We start from the raw sequence: 19,536 nt of genomic DNA, 5'->3' as shown, positions 1-19,536 counted from the left end.
ACTTTATCCCGAAGCGGGACAAACGGACGGACGGACGAAAAAACGGACGGACAGACGAACGAACAAACGGATGCACAGACCAGAAAACATAATGAAATATATTTTATCAATTATTATGACTATAAGATAGTTCCACAATGTTTGGTGTTCGGGCTCGATGCAAGATGAACGTTCCTATTGCCTTTATCCTATATCCACACCCTCCAATGCTCATATACATATATTTTTATTTGTTCTGGATTTCTCAACACACAAATAAATCGGCAAGTAAATGTGAAAATCATATAAAAAAAAAATACAAAACTACAGCTGGATTTTCCCAAACCATTTGTTGAAAGACGCAGAATTGTCTGAATATATTTGTTTATTTGGTCATAATTTTCTTCGGTTATTTTTGTTTTTCTCCTGATGCAAATCAAATTTTTTGATAAATATAAACATTGCGTTATATCATCAGAAATTGATAATTAACGCTTCAAAATAAATATATTGCCAAATAAGCAAACGAACTTAAGAGACCTCTGCTTCTAATAGTCTTCTATTGGTACCAATTTTAATTAAAATCTTACATGAAATATTCCCTAAATATTTTTTATGAAAAAACTTTAATTTTCACGATAAACCGTTTATAACAACAAATTGTAGGTGACAAATCCTTCTGACAATAAAATTTTACTGGTTTGACGGTTTTTGAAGTAACGTTGCTAATGTTCTAAAAACTTATCTTCAAAATTATACATTTAAATGTACTTTCAATAACTTCAATTTCAATAATCATTTGAACTCAATTTCATACTTAATACAAGAGATTAACTCATAAAGTTACAATGTGACGTCACTTTTATATTTAGTTAAGTCTTTATTTCAATTTTTTACTTTTGATAAATTTGGCAAATACACGTGTATGGTCGAGCTCGTACTATAGACCGTACGAGTATAATCATATGGTACGAGCATATTACATTCGAATATACTTACACGCATACGGTCCAAATACTCATACTGTTTGGAACATGAATACATGTAGCATTGTTGAGATCAAATCTTTTATATGTGTACTCATCATGGGTTATACACAATACAGAACCGCATCCGCGTATAATTTATGCAATTCATCTATCACAAATACATTTGAAAACAAAACAAACATGCAAACCAATAAAAAACAAAATGCATGAATGTGTGGAATTCTTTATCATAATTTTGATTTCAAACAAGAACATAATGGTTTAAAATAAGTCTATTTTTGAGATTTACGGACCGTTTTGGCTGCTGTGGAGCCTAACATACACTGAATTGAAATCTTTCTTATGTTTTATAGATTTTTGCAAATGAAATTTAAATGTCAAATATAGGCTCCAAATTATGCCAGTGTCTCCAGCATATACATGTTCAGGACTATATGAGTATTTGGACCATACGCATATGTTCATAACCGTACGGGTATATACTCATATGGTCGGGATGATTAATAAGTTTACAGTTAATACTTTTAAAAACTCTTTATAGGGTATGACCCATCTAGTTGAGTATACGCATATGGTCATGACCAATGCGTATGGTCCAAATACTCATATGGTCCGAAACATACACAAAGAGAACGCTATGTAGGAGTTTTTGTGGATGGACAAATGTTTACTAAAGAATAAAAAGCACCATAGCTAGATAACTTTTCGGAAATCTTGTCTGTTTGATTGATAGAAAATTGCAATACAAAGATCAAACTCAAAAGCAGAATATACTATAATCTTTTCATTTATCAAAAATATAACTCAAGCTGATAAGAGATACTTTCCAAAAACAAAAGTCCATACTTTTTTTTATAAGATCTATACTATCGGGAGTGATCAACAGCGAATTGATCTTTCGATTATAAAAAAAAAAAATTTGGACTTTAACGGAGCATTTGTGTGGACTTTAGCGGAACTTGTTATTGTGGACTTTAACGGTGTTTTTTGTGGACTTTAGCGGAAAGTTTGTGGACTTTAGCGGAAAATTGTTGTGGACTTTAGCGGTGTTGTGGACTTTAGAGGAATTGTGGACTTTAACGGTGCCACAAGGATGGTACATACTGAAAAAAAAAGTAGTTACTACTGTAATCACCAGGCGGAAACCCACTTGAAATAGAACAAAAGAATCGAAGCTTTTTGTTAGAGAAGGCGATAAATGCTTACTGTAATGTTTACTATAGTAACACAAATTTTTAAAGTTAATAGAAACAAATAAAACGACAATTTTCTTCTCAATTACGAAGAGTTTTATTTTAAAAACACCATTTGCATAAGTTTTCAATTTATCTATTACATAGTAATGCAGAACAATTAGATATCAAGTCGACGACATGGGTATCTATCAAGTTGGATGTAGAAAATGCATAACCTCCTGATTTAATTTTTTTTTACCACGGACGGAGAACATATCAATCCAGAAGTTCAGTAATTTTCGTGTCTGCCCTTCCATTATGTGACTCAAGAAAAAATTCCCAAAAATGGGCAACAATTGTATCGAAAAGAGAAAATCGAGTGCACCTTTTTATGTTAGGGCGTGTTTGAGGTGTATATTTTATCTTTAAAACGTACAAAGCAAGAGTATTTGATATATCATCTCGCTTCAGATTCTATCATTTTTATATATCAAAGCTACAGGTTGACCTTATAAGATAAAAAAATCACAGTCCGAAAAGATGAAATATATGGGTCAAGTGAAATACCTATCTAATAAATCACAAAAACAGAGTAAGTGTGTTCGAATGATGAAAATCCATATCTTCGAAAAAAAAAAAATTTGCGTGTAATAACTAGGATTTATAATTTTCAACCACTGAAATTTTTAGTCTGCCCTTCTACGAAATATTTAATTAGAACTTTTTTTTAAATTTTTCAGAATTTTCGAAAATTCCAACTGACAACCGATCAGACAATTGTTTTAAGTTGAATCAATGCAGACAAGATCGTTAACTGATGCTCATTAGCTAGTAGATACATATTTCTTAAAATACAACTAATAATTATTTGCAGGGTTGTCTCTAAAATTTGAAGTAGCAGGTTAATTATTAAAAAGTAGGAGGGGATGTAATGCGGTCGGCGAAACCGTTAGCGGCGACGAGCTACGGCCGGGCTGGGGCCCCGCTCAAGGGCCCCTGAAACTTTTGAAAAAATGGTGCAAAATCCTGCACTTTGGGGGTCTCCTGGACCCTCATTCACTCCTCTCAAAATATCATTTTTTACTGATGATATTGTAAATTGTTAATAAAAATTTGTAGCATGGGTCAACTGTTCTGTAAATTTGATCACATTTATTTGAATATCCAGACTTTCCACTTAAAGCTATATATTTGAAGATGTTTGAGAATAGCAATATCATGGTGATGAAATGTATGAAAAGTTAATTATCAAGACAGAAACCATTAGACAAATCATGATTCTCTCAAAGTTGAAAAATACAAAACAAGAAGAAGAAAAAAAAGAAATTTCGAAAAGGTTAAGGTTTTGGAATTTTAGATTTTCTATGTGTTTATGATTGTGGCCCATGCACATTCACTCCATTAATTCAATGCAGTAAGTCTAGTAAGAAAAAAAACTCTGAGATTTCAACAATGAACTTTAACGCCAAATTAGGAACTATATATCATGTATATATTTCCTTGAAAGAAGCAAACTGAATAAAATTTTCATTGTGCCTATTTTAAGAAAACAATTCAAACAAGTTTCTCAAAATCGACGACAGTATAAAGAAAATGACACTTCAAAACACTTTAATTAAATTTAAAAGAAATCGTTGTCTGATTCACTATCTGTATCACAGTCTTCATGAGAATTGGGCAAACCACAAGCCTTGCTGTAGGCCTGAAGTTCTTCTCTAACAATTTGATGCATTTCCTCTCTACTGAGTGATTCCTGAGACTGAACAGGGACATCATCAGTCTGACAACTGAAATCTTGAACTGTGATGTCATTTCTTGCTGTCAGAAAAGATCCAGTACTGGTTGTGTTAGAAACTCTTAGAAGTCATCGCCTTTTCTTCTGTTTTATCCAAATTAATGGTCAACAGAGTTTTTGTCATCCCTCTGGATATAAAGTTGAAAGACAAACTGATCAGACGGTCAATTAACTAGGGGCACAAAACTATGGGGTGATTGATCACCTTTAGCGTCTATCTAGTCCTATTTATTGAATTGTCAGTTCTTTATAATAACTTTTAAGTATTCATGATGCCAGGCAGGCTTTGGACTTGTTGAGAGAGAGAGAAAGATAGGATACTTGGGCAAACAACATTTATAGAAGATGTTGTCATTTATCCTATCTTAAAAGATGTTGGATTTCAGCTATATTTAGTATTTGTTTTGAATACCAATGTTCTGATTGAAGCACTGAAACACCCGACAGTTGACAATGTCACTGGTTGTAGACATCGATCTTCTTTTAATGTGATACATTTGGTTGAAATCTTATGCAGCCTATCCAACGTAGTTAAAATAATCGTTGACCATCCTCATTTCTGAATTTAAAGACTTAAAACGCATGATAAACAAATAAATTACCTTTTAAATCCAAAGAAATCCAACCGTAGCTGCACAGTGAAAAGATCGGTCAAATTTTAGAACGGAAGTGACAAAATCATCCGAGCGCTTTAAAAACTCGCAGCGTCGTAGAACAATATTTAACGATTATGATATTGTGAAAGTAATCTTAAAACAACAAGTGAATCAGATAAAGTCTTATTTTTTATTTTTTTCATTAACTCTTTACCGTTCCTATGACCCGAATTCGGGTCACAAGCACTTTTTTGCATAAAATTTGGATTCAAACCTTAAATTCTTTGCCATTTGACTATCAACAGATTTCACCAAGGGAAAATGAAACCTGTGAGTTTCCGCTACACGTTAAAATTGCAGTTGTGTGTTTTGGGGTTGATCTTTGTGGTTGAATAAAGCAATTAAGCTATCATCGTTTGAAAAAAAAATCAGCTAAAATTTAATAGAAAAAAACTTTAGAATTGTGCTAATCTCGAATTATGAAAATATTGTGTTTGGTTGCTATAAACCGCAAAAATCGGTCCGTTATGGATCTTTTTCTTTCAGGTTTGTGTTGAGCTTATAAAATGAAGGTTCATTGAGTTAATTTTTTTTATTAATTTCTACGACAAACGAATACAAACAGTGAACATTGTCAACATGTCAGTAATTTTCAGCAACTATTTCTTAGAATTTCTGCCCATACCAGTAAAAACGTGCATATTGTGGTTCCAGAGGCCAAATAGTATAAATAAAATGCATTGCTTACTACTTGTGTTACTTGTTTTTTTTTAACTTAAAATCATAATAACACCCCCCCCCCCCCCCCCCCCGCCCTTTTCCCCCTCTCATCCCGCCCTGGTTTACAGACCATCCCACATTGTGTGTTCTTTTAAAGATGTAAAAAAAATATAGTTTTTACGTCTTTCTGAATACCTTGTTATAATCTTATATTTGTATGTGAAAGGTCAACATAAAAATAAATATTACAAATAACATTGAAAATAAGTATGAATTTTATCAATTTTAACCGTCTGGTTCCGTAGCTGAGGGGATGCATCTGAGGCTAGTAACCAAGCGATCCGGGTTCGCATCCCGCAAAGATGAATGTGCGGTTTATAAAAAACCAATACCAATATTATTCTCCGAAATCCCCGGCCCGGGGGCCCTAAAGACAACCCTGAGCCCGGCTAATATATAAAGATAGTAATGGTGCTATGTGGATAAATTCATCGGTTTTCCAGAGCAAAATTGGCAGCACGTCATCCCTGCAATGGCTTCCATTTCTACGATTGTGAAAATGAATTGGCGTAATGGGGAGATAATTTTGACAAAGTAGAATCCTGACTGTCACTAGCAATTCAACACTGGGTGTGAAGGTTCACTCGACTCCAATCTTAATCAAATGCTAAGGCTTTTCTACCTCAGGAATAGATTACCTTAGCTGTATTTGGGAAAACGTTTAGGAATTTTTGGTCCTCAATGCTCTTCAATTTCGTACTTTATTTTACCTTTTTAGCCTTTTTTTATTCGAGCGTCACTCATGAGTCAATTGTAGACGAAACGCGCGTCTGGCGTAAATATAAAAAATCAATCCTGGTATCTATGATGAGTTTATTGCCTAGGATTGTCAGTTATCCTGTCGAAGGTCGGTGATGTTCTCCAAACACTCATGCTTTCTCCACCAATAAAAACTGGCGGCCACGAAATAGCACAAACGCAGGGCGTTGAAAACACAAAAAAACAAAATACTTACGTAACATTTCAATTCGGGGTCTTCTTCACGGTCTGCGTTTAAACCAGGTTCTGCATGCATTTAAACTCGCTAAGAAAACAAGATAACAGAGCGTAGAACATCACCTTTTTCAGTTACTAAAGCCGTTCCGACAATGTTTATTTTTTGCTGATGAGCGAAGAAGTGAGTTTAAAAAGTGGAAATATTATCTGCTGCTCTAAAGAAGGATGGATGCCCTGTCTAACACCTTCTAGTATTTACTATATTCATCCAGTCATTTGTAACAAATCAGTTAGAAAGAAAACTCGACCAAGGCCACCAATATAACAAGGCCAACAAGAGAAAATTCCTAGCCTAGAGGCGGGAATCAGCTAGCTTTTAAGAAATAATGTATACTAAGTAGCAAAAATTGATGTCATATTAACCTCCAAAAGATGTAAATGAACCACAATTACTAGTAATAAAGAAATATAATACTACAGGCCAGCGGTTCCCGACTTTGGACATGCCTTAATAACAATAACGGTACCAATTTTTCTGCACCAGATGCGCATTTCGACAATACTATGTCATGTCTCTTCAGTGATGCTCAAATGAGGCGGGTTTAAACATGCTTTGTGTGGTCTCAAAATTCCCCTATACCTATAGCCAGTCAGTGAGGAATTAACAAACGCACATAAACAACTTACTATTCAAGTACACCCCGTATAACCCCGATACATATGAAGCGATAATCAGGACAACATTTGGTATGACAACAATTTCGAATGCTCTCTAGAACTTATATGAGTATATATAAATACGTCAATGTGCATGTTAGTTTATTTATTCAATTATACAGTTGTTGTAAGTTTTAGATATTGCATAGAACGTTTGATAAAACTGCTAGATGCAAAACGCACAGACATGGTGCAAATTCATACGTTTTATGAGGTAAACATGCTGAATATCTTTTCGTGCATACACCTTTGCATATAAATACCTTAAACAATAATAAATAACTATACGTTGAATAACTACGTGTTTTCAAATGTTCCCTAGAACTTAGAATAAACGCAATATCATACTTAATAAATTTTCTCTTACTGTATTGTTCGTTCAATCAAATGTGTCGCGTTCGTTGTGCGTTTTTAAATAATCACTGTACAGTTCGTTGACAAAAACCCTCACAAATCACTTTCTTGTCAAGGTATTTATAACCGGAAGAAAAGTGACTTTAGGAACTTTTACAATAATTCGCAAAGTGCTTTACATGAACTCTCGTTTTGAATTGAATATTTATATGAACTCTCGTTTTGATTTTCTATTTCTATAAACTCTCGTTTTAGCTTTAAATTGAATATTTCTCATTTTAGTTTTAGTTGAATATTCTTGTTTTAAAGGACCAGACTCAAGCTAGCGACCAATTCTAGCGACCAATCAAGCTAGCGACCAATTCTATCGACCATTTAGTTAACACTGAGCATAAACACGTAACAGAACCATTTCGAGATATGTCTGAAAATCACAAAATGACATTATACTACAACGTTCTACTAATATTTAATACGTGATGTATCGCTATTGATAGAAAAAATACATACTTAATATGCATTGGAAAGAAAACATTGCAAAGGAAACACCTATTAATTTTGTTTTAATTTTATTTTGGATTCCAACAAACAAACATGAGTAGCGTGCTTGCTTGCTGGAGGCTAATATTCTAAATCAGTTATTCAGTTTTTGAAGACTTTATATTACATAGTATTATACATTTATTTCAATTCGAGATTTTTGTTTTAACTAGATATACTGTTTCCAGATTGGATATTTGAAAAAAACAACCTTTATGGTCCAAATACCTCATATGGTCCGACCCGTTGATAATAAAACGAGTATAATACTGATATGGTCCAATCATACGCGTACGGTCAGACCATATGAGTATACGTATATGGTCATGACCGCACGCATAGGGTCCAAATATTGATATGGTTCGGGACATAATTATTCGTAAGTATTGTAAAACAGAATAAAAAAGTACAGACGTTCAAATGTCAACTTACGGTGAGATAAATAAAATGTTTAAGTGAACAAGGAACTAGAAAAATCATGTAAGGGTTTCTATATCCTTGGCATTGTCAAATATTGAGTATTTCCTCAAAACCATTTAGGTTTGAGGGGAGTGGTTCTCGAAACAGTATAATGGGTATAGTCCAAGGCACTTCAGATAATACTGAAAGCAGTAAAACAAATCAAAATATAATTAAAAAGAAAAAACTAAATTTATTCAATGCAACATTCATCAAGTCAAAACATTTAAACTACGTTCAGGCAGATGCCTTTTTTAAAATCTTTAATTAAACATTTATATACAACAGATATATTACATATTACTCAAAAATATCACAAGAATTTTTTAAGTATAATGACATAAAAATTCAACACGAAAATTAGAAAATAAATGTTATGAATCCTTCGGTTTCTAGTACAACAATGTTGTTCTTTAAAAAATGTTTCTCAAAAATATTTCTCATACATCTTGCATACACAAGTATTCATACAGAATAGTTATGTAATGTTTTATACTGTATAAGGTCAACTTTAATGTTTTATCTCTTAAGTAAATTCCTTCTGTGAAGATACAACTTTTATTTTTTTTCTCGTTTCAACCTTTATTCAGACATTATGTAGCATGTTATTAGTAAAGTGACCGATAAAGACAAAAGAGTAATAAATTGTCTATTGAATATCAATTAGAATGAATAAAATGAAAATATAATATGATAAGCAAATAAAAAAAAACAGTCGAAAATAATTGATAACTGAAAAGGGAAACAATCTAGTCCTATTACATTTATAATAAATTACTATATCGGCCCGATCAAGAGAATATACAAAGTAGTACATATATCAAACAAAATAGTTACTATGCATATTTATAAATCTTTGTCAATAAGTATAATATTTAGTTCATTTTGGTATCAATTGAAAGCGTATTCACTTAGGATCACTAAAGACCCGTGTTCAATAATAATCAGAAAAATTAATAAAAAACAGGTTATATTTCCCCCGTTGTATAGTTGGCTTAGTACCTGTTTTTTTTATTCTGGAATTTCTGGGGAACCAGAAAACAGCAATGCACAGTTAGGAGTTTGGTTTCGCATTTTGGCCCCTGTGGATTTTTTATGTATGAAAGTTTTCGTGCAATAAAATTCGTTTTTAGACAGCTGACTACTAATTTAGCCTTCAAAGATGGTTTATAAAAACATCAATGTTATTTTTACAAGTTTAATGGGCTATTTTCTGTTTGACTTTCCGTATTTTCATAGCTATACCAGCCATAGGTCCAGAAATTAATGTAATATTTCTGGTGCACTTTCCCACCCGGGCATTTTCATGAATAAAAGGGTCAGGGACAAGTTTCAATCCCACTAGGTGTGGGTAAAACTTTGCCGTAGGGAACTGTACAGAAAGAGTGAAAACATGAGCCCATGCCCATTACTGTATAGGTACCTCAGACTTTGGATGGACAGTGAAGTCTTCAGGTGCACTTTCCCACCCTGGAATTGATACGAGTTGAAGATATGGATAAAAGCTATCAATCTAACCACCTGCGGTCAAGAACTTTGCCGTAGGGGGGTGGCAGTGAAGCCACTTCTGCCACCACGCGTAATGGACAAAAATGAGAAATTGGGTATGGGGTTGTCAGCTTCTGGTGCACTTTCCCACCTTTTTTCATGAAAATGCCCAGGTGGGAAAGTGCACCGGAAGCTGACAACAACATACGCAATTTCTCATTTTGGTCCATTATGGGGGGTGGCAGCAGTCGCTTTACTCCCATCCCCTACGGCAAAGTTCTTGACCGCAGGTGGTTAGATTGAAAGCTATTATCCATATCTTCAACTCGTATCAATCCCTGGGTGGGAAAGTGCACCTGAAGACTTCACTGGCCATCCAAAGTCTGAGGTACCTATACAGTTATGGGTATGGGCTCATTTTTCAGTCTTTCTGTACAGTTCCCTACGGCAAAGTTTTTCCCACACGTGGCGATGTTGTTTTTTTCGTGTTCAACGAACATTATTTCGGCAAGCCTTGCAAGCTCCATACGGTAAAGTACGCCACCGGACATGGCTCAAATAAAAGGTAATAAATCAGAGCAGAGCCCACTGAAATGATTTTTTGGGGGTTAAAACCTTCTGGGAATTGAATCCCACCTACACTTTCTCACTAACATCCAAATATTAAAGAAAAATTCCTTGGCTCTAACTCTAACTCCAAATGGACAATTTATGTTAAGGGGGTCCTTAAATCTTTTGAAAGCTTCCGATGTGCTATTTTTTTTTAACCTTTTCTAATTAACTGGACCAAATCAATACTTACTCTAAAATTCATGACCCATTTTTTTTTACAGTGTGCTTTAATCCCCCTAACTTGCTATTTGAGGCATAAAACATGAAGAAATACATTTGGAAGGGGTATAACAAAATTGCAAATAACACACTGTCTACACTAAGGACTATATTCGTGGACAACGAAAAATCAAAGGACGATAACTGTGTACTCGGACCATTTGAGGATGCCGAATGTATAGAAAGCAATTCATTCGAACATAAGATATTTCTTATTTCGTTTATTTGAAAGCTTATACAATTTACACAGGAACGAGTTTAAGTCAACTCACATTAAATAGTTATTCTATGCTACGCCTACAACAGTAAAGACCGTATCTGATCTGTAGGTTTGTTCGTTCGTTCGTTTTTCCGTGTATCCATCCATTTATACTGTATTAGATTGAAAGACGACATTGTAGTCAGAGCAAGTTGAAACTAGGTACACATGTTTATTAAAATATGTTCTTTTTAATTAAAATTATTTACGGTTCTCTGAATATGGAAAATAATTGTGCGAGCAAATCATCATAGACAAACACTGTTGTTTTTTTTTTTTTTCTAATTTAATTCGTTTACTTTTTATTCTCATTTCGTACCCACAAATTACTCGTACATTATAACTATTATGTCATTGGGGGATATACGATCCTTTTTTAATAGTTTATTTGCAATCCTTGATTTTTGTTTACCATCTCGGTGAAGAAAACGTAAAGAAGACCTCAAAATTTAGTATATGCCCTTCTCTATAGAGTGAAATACGTAGAGGAGCGCACTTTGCATTCTATAAATACATATATAATAACATAAAGTATGTGTTTGTGTAGGGAATAAAAATCGCCGCTAAAAAGATTGTTCCTTTGCTTTTTGTGTATTTTGCGCTGTGCATTTGCTGATTAAAGATACCCTATCTCCTTTGTTTTTCTATTGTATTACGATATTTTGACTTTTTACGATTTTCTGGGACGTTCTCCCTTTACTGATTTATATTAATACAGACATTTAGCAAGCAAACTAGTCAGTTATTCAAAAGTAAAAAACAATATAAACCGTATTGGTAGCCATATTTTATTTTTAACAGAACGTTGTTTCATTATGTCGTTTTGTGGTTTTCTCATATACTACATTATGATTATTTGACCAGTTGATTCTCATTGTGTTCTTTAGTGGTCGCTAGAATTGGTCGCTAGCATGATTGGTCGCTAGCTTGAGTCTGGTTTTTAAAGGTTCCTGTTTTCTTAAATATAATGTTTCTTATTTCAAATATCCAAAGAGATTATAGATTTACTATTTTACAACTTAATCCGATGGCTGTCAACAGAGTGAGAGATAATACATGTATCTAACACTCGAACTACAAAAAGCAATTATCGCTATTTTATAAAGTTAAGCCGGAGGACAATGATCAGCTTATTATTACATAAGATTGGACAATTATATTTATATTTAATGAACCTTTTATAATGTTTTAATACCCTTATCTTTGACTTAATTTATATGTTTTGTAAACTGTTGCTGGGGCAGTCTTCCCCTAGCTTTCGAACTGTAAACTTGTGTTAATAAATTTGTATATATTTTTATACGGTCTTGCGTTTAAAGCAGCCATAGTGTCAATTATAGACCTACAAACTTTAGTGTAACCCGTGCCGAAGTTCACGGAGTGATACCGGAATTTCACGGGGTTATATACTCGAGATGGTGTCGGCGACTCTTTTTCTGTATTTTATTGTAAATGTTTATCTGTTAACTAAATCAAAGCAGTTTAACTTAAAATATCTGTCACCCAAAGCCAAAATTGCAATATTTAACCAGCGTGACATCTGATAGGAATGCCTCTATTGAAAATTGGGACCTTCAACGTAATTCCAGATGAAATGAACAGTTGATAAATATATTTCAGTAGAAATAAAGTTTCAAAAAGTATAGTACAGTCAATAAAACTTTAATGACTCTTCCAAATGCCGATGTTGGTCCAAATTCGCCTAGACGAAAGCAGACATAGGAACTCGTTGAACTTAATTTTCCGAATGCCATAGATGTCATTCCAACTGCTTTATTTTTTTATTTTTTTTTTTAATATATAAATCTTTGTAGATGTGATGTGGTTGCCAGTGAGACAACTTTCCACCAAAGTTTAAATGAAGTGGGTGTATAAAGCAATTATTATAGTCCAATGTACAACATTTAACAATGAGGAAAACCTATACCATAAAGTCGGCTAAAAAAAGGCCCCGATATAAAAAAAAATTAAAACGATAAAACTAACGGTAATATTTCTATAACTTATGAATTATGTATTAAAGAAGAAGAAAAAATGACAGATCTTTATAACCAATGTACTACAGGCTCCTGACGTTGGACCGACACAAACAAAATTACGGCGGGATTAAACACGTGAGCCCCCAACTTTGTTTTTTTTTTCCGACAGGCAGTAAAACCTGATCGAAGTTGGCCACCCGTTTAGTTGTGTGGGATGTAAGAGTACGCAGTCACGTCCAGTCCGAATGGGAATATAATATCCAATGTCTTGTGTAAAGAGAGTACTACGCTAACTACACTGTACGAACCCCAGCAAAAACTTTATGAGAGGTCCATAAATGACCTGTTGAAAGGCAACATTTGTGTCCTTATTCTATATACCTCATTTTATCCAGTGGCAGTCCAAACTTCCCTAACGTAATTCCGGAGGGCCTCCTTCCAGGACCCACATGTAGTATGTGTTGCTACTTTGTGCTTATCCTGAACATGCATGACATATTTGCAAGTGAACTTTAAGCAACTAACAATCGGCCATTACGTACGCGTGTCATAAACAAATAAAAGGGTCCAGAAATTGTTCAGTACCAATTGCGAAACGTTTCATTTTTTATTGATAACTATTAAGACATGAAAGAAGAAACACAGCAAATGTCTAAGGTTAGGTTGATGATTGATGCTCATCTGCATAATTTACCCATGACGCCAAGGGTAACTGGGGAATATAAATATGGACCCTTTGCACTTCTCCGAAATAAGTAAAAATTTGAATGAAATGCATATGGGTGGGTATAGACTTTAAGGTGCTTACAATAACCAGAATGACCAATCATTTAGATTTTGGCACCAAAGTAGAAAGACTGTAATATTCGAGAAAATTAAGCATAATCTTTATACCTTAAAAATTAAACAAACAAAAAACATAATTGAAAAAGCAAACCAGTTATAATTAAGAATTATCTCTTCATCTTTATATCTTCACATAAAAGTAACTGTATTACTATTGATGGCTATCAGTTACATGTTTATTGTATACACATATTCTTAGGACCCGCCTCTGAGATTCAGGCCAAAAGTTTTAACCTATAATCCATTGATTGTTTTTGATTGCTGTCTATATAAAAAAATGTGGTATTGAAATAACTCTTTGCAAGAAACCAAACGAAACAAAAATGAACAACTATAGGTCACCGTACGGCCTTCAACAATGAACAAAGCCCATACCGCATTGTCAGCTATAAAACACACCGAAATGACAAATGTAAAACAATTCATACGAGAAAACTACCAGCCTAATTTATGTACAAAACAGTGAACAAAAAATAAATATAACCACTGAATTACACGCTCCTGACTTTGGACAGGTACATACAGAATATGGCGGGATTAAACATGTTAGCGGACACCCAACCCACCACCTAACCGTACATTAAATGTCGTATGGTAAAAACTTTCAAAAATGCTATCAAATTAGAAATCGGACGTGTGTATCTGTATGCTTAGCCATATTTGCATCTGTCGAGTTATTGTATTTTCCTACCTTTGATAACTATTCCTACTAATTTACACTTTCGTATACATAAGGATTTTTTTTACATGTACAAATTTCCTCCAAGAGTGTTTCGACGATATAACGGATATTATGGGTTGCTGTCTGCATGTTATGGTGGGAAATTATTATTTTCATACATGCATATTGGTTATAATCATAATTTAATACATGCAAAGTTCATTGACAAACGCAATATTGTGTCAACGAAGCGTACATTATAAAAATTTGTCACGACAACGAAGCGTACACAACATGAAATAAAGACACTTTAAAACGTGTATTTTTTTTTGTTTCTAGATACAACATAAACAAACGATCTTTATAGTTTGTTAATTTATACTAATGAAATTTTCAAAATTGCATGTTTTAAAAACTATGAGGTACGAGAAACATTAAGTTTTGAATATTTAAAAATACCAAGCACGTTTTATCATTGATATCGTCGTGCGTTTTTTTATATTTGTATATAAAAATGTCACACATTTGAAAAACCTTTTAGTAACTAATGAGTATAATGGCAAAGAATATATTGGAGCAAAATATCCGAAGAATAGATATTGGATTTTCTTTAAAAGTATTAATTCCTTACTGTCTGAACTCAATGTTACACGGTGTGTTCGATTCGAATGCGTCAACGTCCGGTTTCATCTGTATCGGGGTTATACAGGATGAAGTATAAGGTACATGATACAAAACTGTCGCCATGGACATGCATTAAGTATTTTATACCATGGACGTTATTTAACAAACAACCAACAAATCAGAATGCACGAAACTAAAACGTGTGTAAACAGTGGCGTAGCTAAGCCATTTCGACGTGTACGCCCGAACATCGACGAGGGTCTGAGGACCTCTTGGTAGTGGGTTTGATGGGGCGAAGCCCCGCGGAAGTTAACGAGTTATTGAGAATGAGAATGAAATATTATTTCTGTTATTTAGAGCCAAATAGCAACATATATATTCTTAAAAATCTAATTCATGAGGCTTTCCGTTGGACCCTGGGTTTCGCATGTAATTGCTGCTTTTAGCTATAGTGTAAAAGTGTAATGTTGACGTGAATTCCATTTATCAGTCAAATACAGGATAAAAAAAAATATCAAACGTTTTATTTTGATCTTTTTTCTTGATCTTGAATATCAGCTATTGCCCAAGTTTTATGACAATCTTTGAAGGTTAATAAATGTATCATATAAAAAAAAAATATAATCTCAGACCGTCTGTTAATTGTAACTTTTAAAAAAAGACAAATCAATCTGTCAGGTTATACTAAAAAATGAAGAAATAAAATTATATGCTTCAAAGTTTTGCTTCATAAATTAGTCAGGAAAAAAGCGTTTGCCTATCCTTTTAGGAACACTCTGTCTTGCTTTCGCGACATAAATGTTACAGGCTTGACAAAAATACAAACAGCACTTCAAATCTAAGCAGATAATAAATAGCTTTAAACAAAGGGAAACTGATTAGAACTTACAATTGATTCATGACTGATGTACATAAAACCAGAGTCAAGTTAATATATTCAACCATTATAGTACTAATTTATCGTAGGACATGTAGAAAAGCCCGTCCGTTCGGAACAAATCTTGACTTAAATAGCTTTATATGTATACGGGTCCGAACTATGGCCGAAAATGAACACATATATCATATGATACCATTTGATTAAAAGTAAATTTCATCACTTTTATCTTTAATTACAAGCCACCAAAGAAATGATTACAAGGATTGAGTGTTTCCAATCAGCTTTCTTTAATTTGTGTATATTAAAATAGTTTTTGTGCAAAATTCAAGTGTACGCCCGGGCGTTTTGACGTAAACGTAGCTACGCGCATGGTAAAGTGTTCAATTGTTGAAATAGAAATTATTAACAAAACAAAATATGCATTTAATGTTTATTACATAGCATTCACTCATAATTTAATTGTTCTTAAAAGTTCCCAGCTTTATCAAAGCTGCAGAAAACAGATTATAAAATTGACCTCCATAAAGTTGAGTCCCGGTGTTCTGTTGAACCGAAAGCTTATCTCCTCCTTTCAGTGCCATGTTTACGGTCTGAGATGCCATGTCATAAGGACCTCCAGTATATAGCCATACCAAATTCTGTCCATTTTTCGTTAGAATAAGATGGGATGATTTATCAGGGGGAGTCATCATAGAAACAGACACAGAGTAAATACCGGACGTTTTAACAGTAAAAACACCCGTAGCGGAATCATAACAATTTCCAATATTAGAAAGAACTCGGCTGTATTTGACTATTTCTCCTTTTGACAATGTTGCACCATTTGTAGACAATGTAGCTGTAAAGGCGGTATATGCAGAAGTAGAAGGTTCCGCTGAAAATAGAATTGAGTCTCTTTTGTATATATACAACTACAGTGCAGATCACTTCTAAACTCTCATCAAATCTGTCAAATTCTTTCAGGAGAACTGTTCTAAGACAGTATGCATCTAAATGTCATCCTGACACCTTATAGACAGTTCTACCTAGAACTAATCCTGACAGTTTTAGACAGTTCTAGACTACCTAAAGCTCACCAAATATTCGGTCAGTTCTACGGCTAGAATATGTACAGGTATAGTAAATACGATTAGAACTGATTTGGTCAGCTCTACGGCTAGATTTGATTTAGTCAGTTCTATCCACAGAACAGTTGTAAGAACTTTTTGTCTTAAATATAAATAAGTCAAAAGAATGTACTATATATTAATCCTTACAGGTTTGGTTAGTTAGAACAGATTTAGACAGTTTATTTAGACTGATTTTCTTCCGGTTTCTGATTCTAGTACATATACTTTTTGTTATATTTTTTTTACAGTGTACGATCATGTTGGTATAACTGTCTACTTTACATTAGACAATGCATAATGTTTGTTATTGTAGCATGCATGTAGTTGTTCATCTTAAATGTTCAAAGAAATAATGTTTGTAACTTATTTTTGAATATTACATTGATTGATAAATGTTGAAAAAGGACTTTTTCTTTACGAGCTGCTTTTATTCAATAAAATGTTTAAATATTTATATACCTTTAGATCTGTCATTTTCAAATGTAAGAATTATACTAACCTTCACACGAAGACAATTTTCCTTGAAGTGCTGTCAGTCTCTTCGATAAAAAATCGACTTCTGTTTTCGTTTGCTCTAAAAGTTACAAAAAAACACCCAACATAATTATATTAGATGTGCATCACGCATGATAGAAAACCATTATAAATAAATTGAAAAAGGGAATGGGGAATGTGTCAAAACGACAACAACCCGACCATAGAGCAGATAACAGCCGAAGGCCACCAATGGGTCTTCAATGTAGCGAAAAACTCCCGAGAATTAAACAATTTTCAGTTTCATTTTTAAAAGGTATTTTTATTGCATGATTCGACAAGAAATATTACTTAGTACTTATATTCACCATCAAAATGAAAATAAAGGTAAGTGATACACTAACATCTTAGTTTGCATAATACAGAAAATAGATCAAACATATATATACATCTATGAAGTTGCAATTATACATGTAGTAATCCAGTGAAAGAATGAATTGAAATTATTTCTTACGTATGATCGATGGACTATTGCACTCCTCTGAATAAATACCTCCAAGTGATACAAGAAAGATAACTACGAAATACATTTCTAACGATGAGTTTGAACCGCGATGTGTTGTTTAAAATTTACTTCGTATATATAAGCATAGATGTAAATTACATCGATGATATAAGTAATTAATTGCATGTCACTCCCTGCATCTTTATATCATGTTTCAATATAATTATCAGTTAGTATGGAGAGGAAAGGTTAACTTTTACGTCGTTTTTAACCACCTTTCTTGGAAATCAATGCAACTATTAGGTGTTGATATTCGACCTTGTTCGTAAGCATGACTGACATCAACGTAAAATTTAGAGGTTGATTATAAACTGGCATTTTGAAAATTTGAGCGACACGAATTATAACTCACCATACTGTGTCGTTGCCAATCTTAAGATTCGATATCGCGTGTTCAAGACAGTTTTCAGATTTTATCTCATCCACAACATCTTCATACATTTAACTAATTTTGATAACATTTGATAACCTGTATAAGTCAAAAGGTATATGGATTTGAAGGTGAAGTGATTCAGAAAAATCGCGCAAAATATCATCGACACATAAATTAAGTTAATATTAGGGATAACCAAAAACGGTACTATTTTCAGTAAAAAAGGTCATAGTAGTACACAGTTTGACCGTTGATAAATACAATATTGTCATCCTTGACCTTTATTAATTTGATGTTGCTATACGGTATATATTTTCGGTTTGATTCGTGGTTTTTAATCTGTTACAGTAGTTTTCTCTACACTTTTTTCGTTTGTTTCTATGCATTAATACTTTAAACCTGATGATATTTTTTATTGAAAAAAATCCTATGCAAATCAAGTATGTAAAAAAATAAATCCATGGAGGAAAGGGTTAAGATGTTGGCACAACTTTCTGTGTTGTGTTAATTTGGAAATTTTTACTTCGAACTAGTTATTGGTTTTTATAATAAGAGAATTCATCCGAATTTTTTATATAGGAAGGGGATCACATTGATAGAGGGTTGCAGGAGTGCATTTTATTTGGCGTGAACTTGTGATTATACCTAATTTATTATTGTTGCCAGGATACAAACATCTGCATTTTTAAATGATAATCTTCAAATATGAATGAAGGTTCCCATGCAAAAAAGAAAACCTCAGATAAGTGTGATAATCAGAAAAAATAAAAAGGATACATTTATAAGGGGGAGGGGGATTGTAAAAATATCACACTTTCATTATGGTAGCCGTGAAAGTACCTGTTTTTACTACCAAACATCCGAGAACCAGTTGCGCTCTAATATGCAACTATAGGTATGTGGAATTTGTCAGAAAAAGCCTGGATAAGGTTAAGTTTTGACATGAGATTATTATGCGACAAACAACATGTATGTAAAACAAAATAAAAGCATAAAGAAAGTCCATTGTCAGAAAAAAAATACTATTTAGTTTTATGCACACGAGCTGTTAATCAGACAGTCAACCTTAAGTCATTTATATCCCGAAAGCAATGCACTTAGACTTATGTCCAGATTAAACACTTAAT

At 33.3% G+C, this 19,536-nt stretch overlaps 1 long non-coding RNA gene across 1 annotated transcript; it reads right to left on the bottom strand.

Annotated features, from left to right (window-relative positions):
• Positions 1–16,306: 16,306 nt before the first annotated feature.
• On the bottom strand, positions 16,307–18,105 carry LOC143078195 (uncharacterized). Its single transcript, XR_012979101.1, has 3 exons — positions 17,986–18,105; positions 17,497–17,571; positions 16,307–16,762 (listed from the first exon to the last, which is right to left on the bottom strand). It is a non-coding gene; the product is annotated as an uncharacterized LOC143078195 (long non-coding RNA).
• Between the last annotated feature and the right edge of the window lie 1,431 nt (positions 18,106–19,536).

This window comes from Mytilus galloprovincialis, chromosome 6 (assembly GCF_965363235.1).
Source record: "Mytilus galloprovincialis chromosome 6, xbMytGall1.hap1.1, whole genome shotgun sequence".
Taxonomy (NCBI): domain Eukaryota; kingdom Metazoa; phylum Mollusca; class Bivalvia; order Mytilida; family Mytilidae; genus Mytilus; species Mytilus galloprovincialis.
The sequence above is the reverse complement of the archived record's forward strand: the minus strand, read 5'-3'. Positions and strand labels throughout refer to the sequence as shown.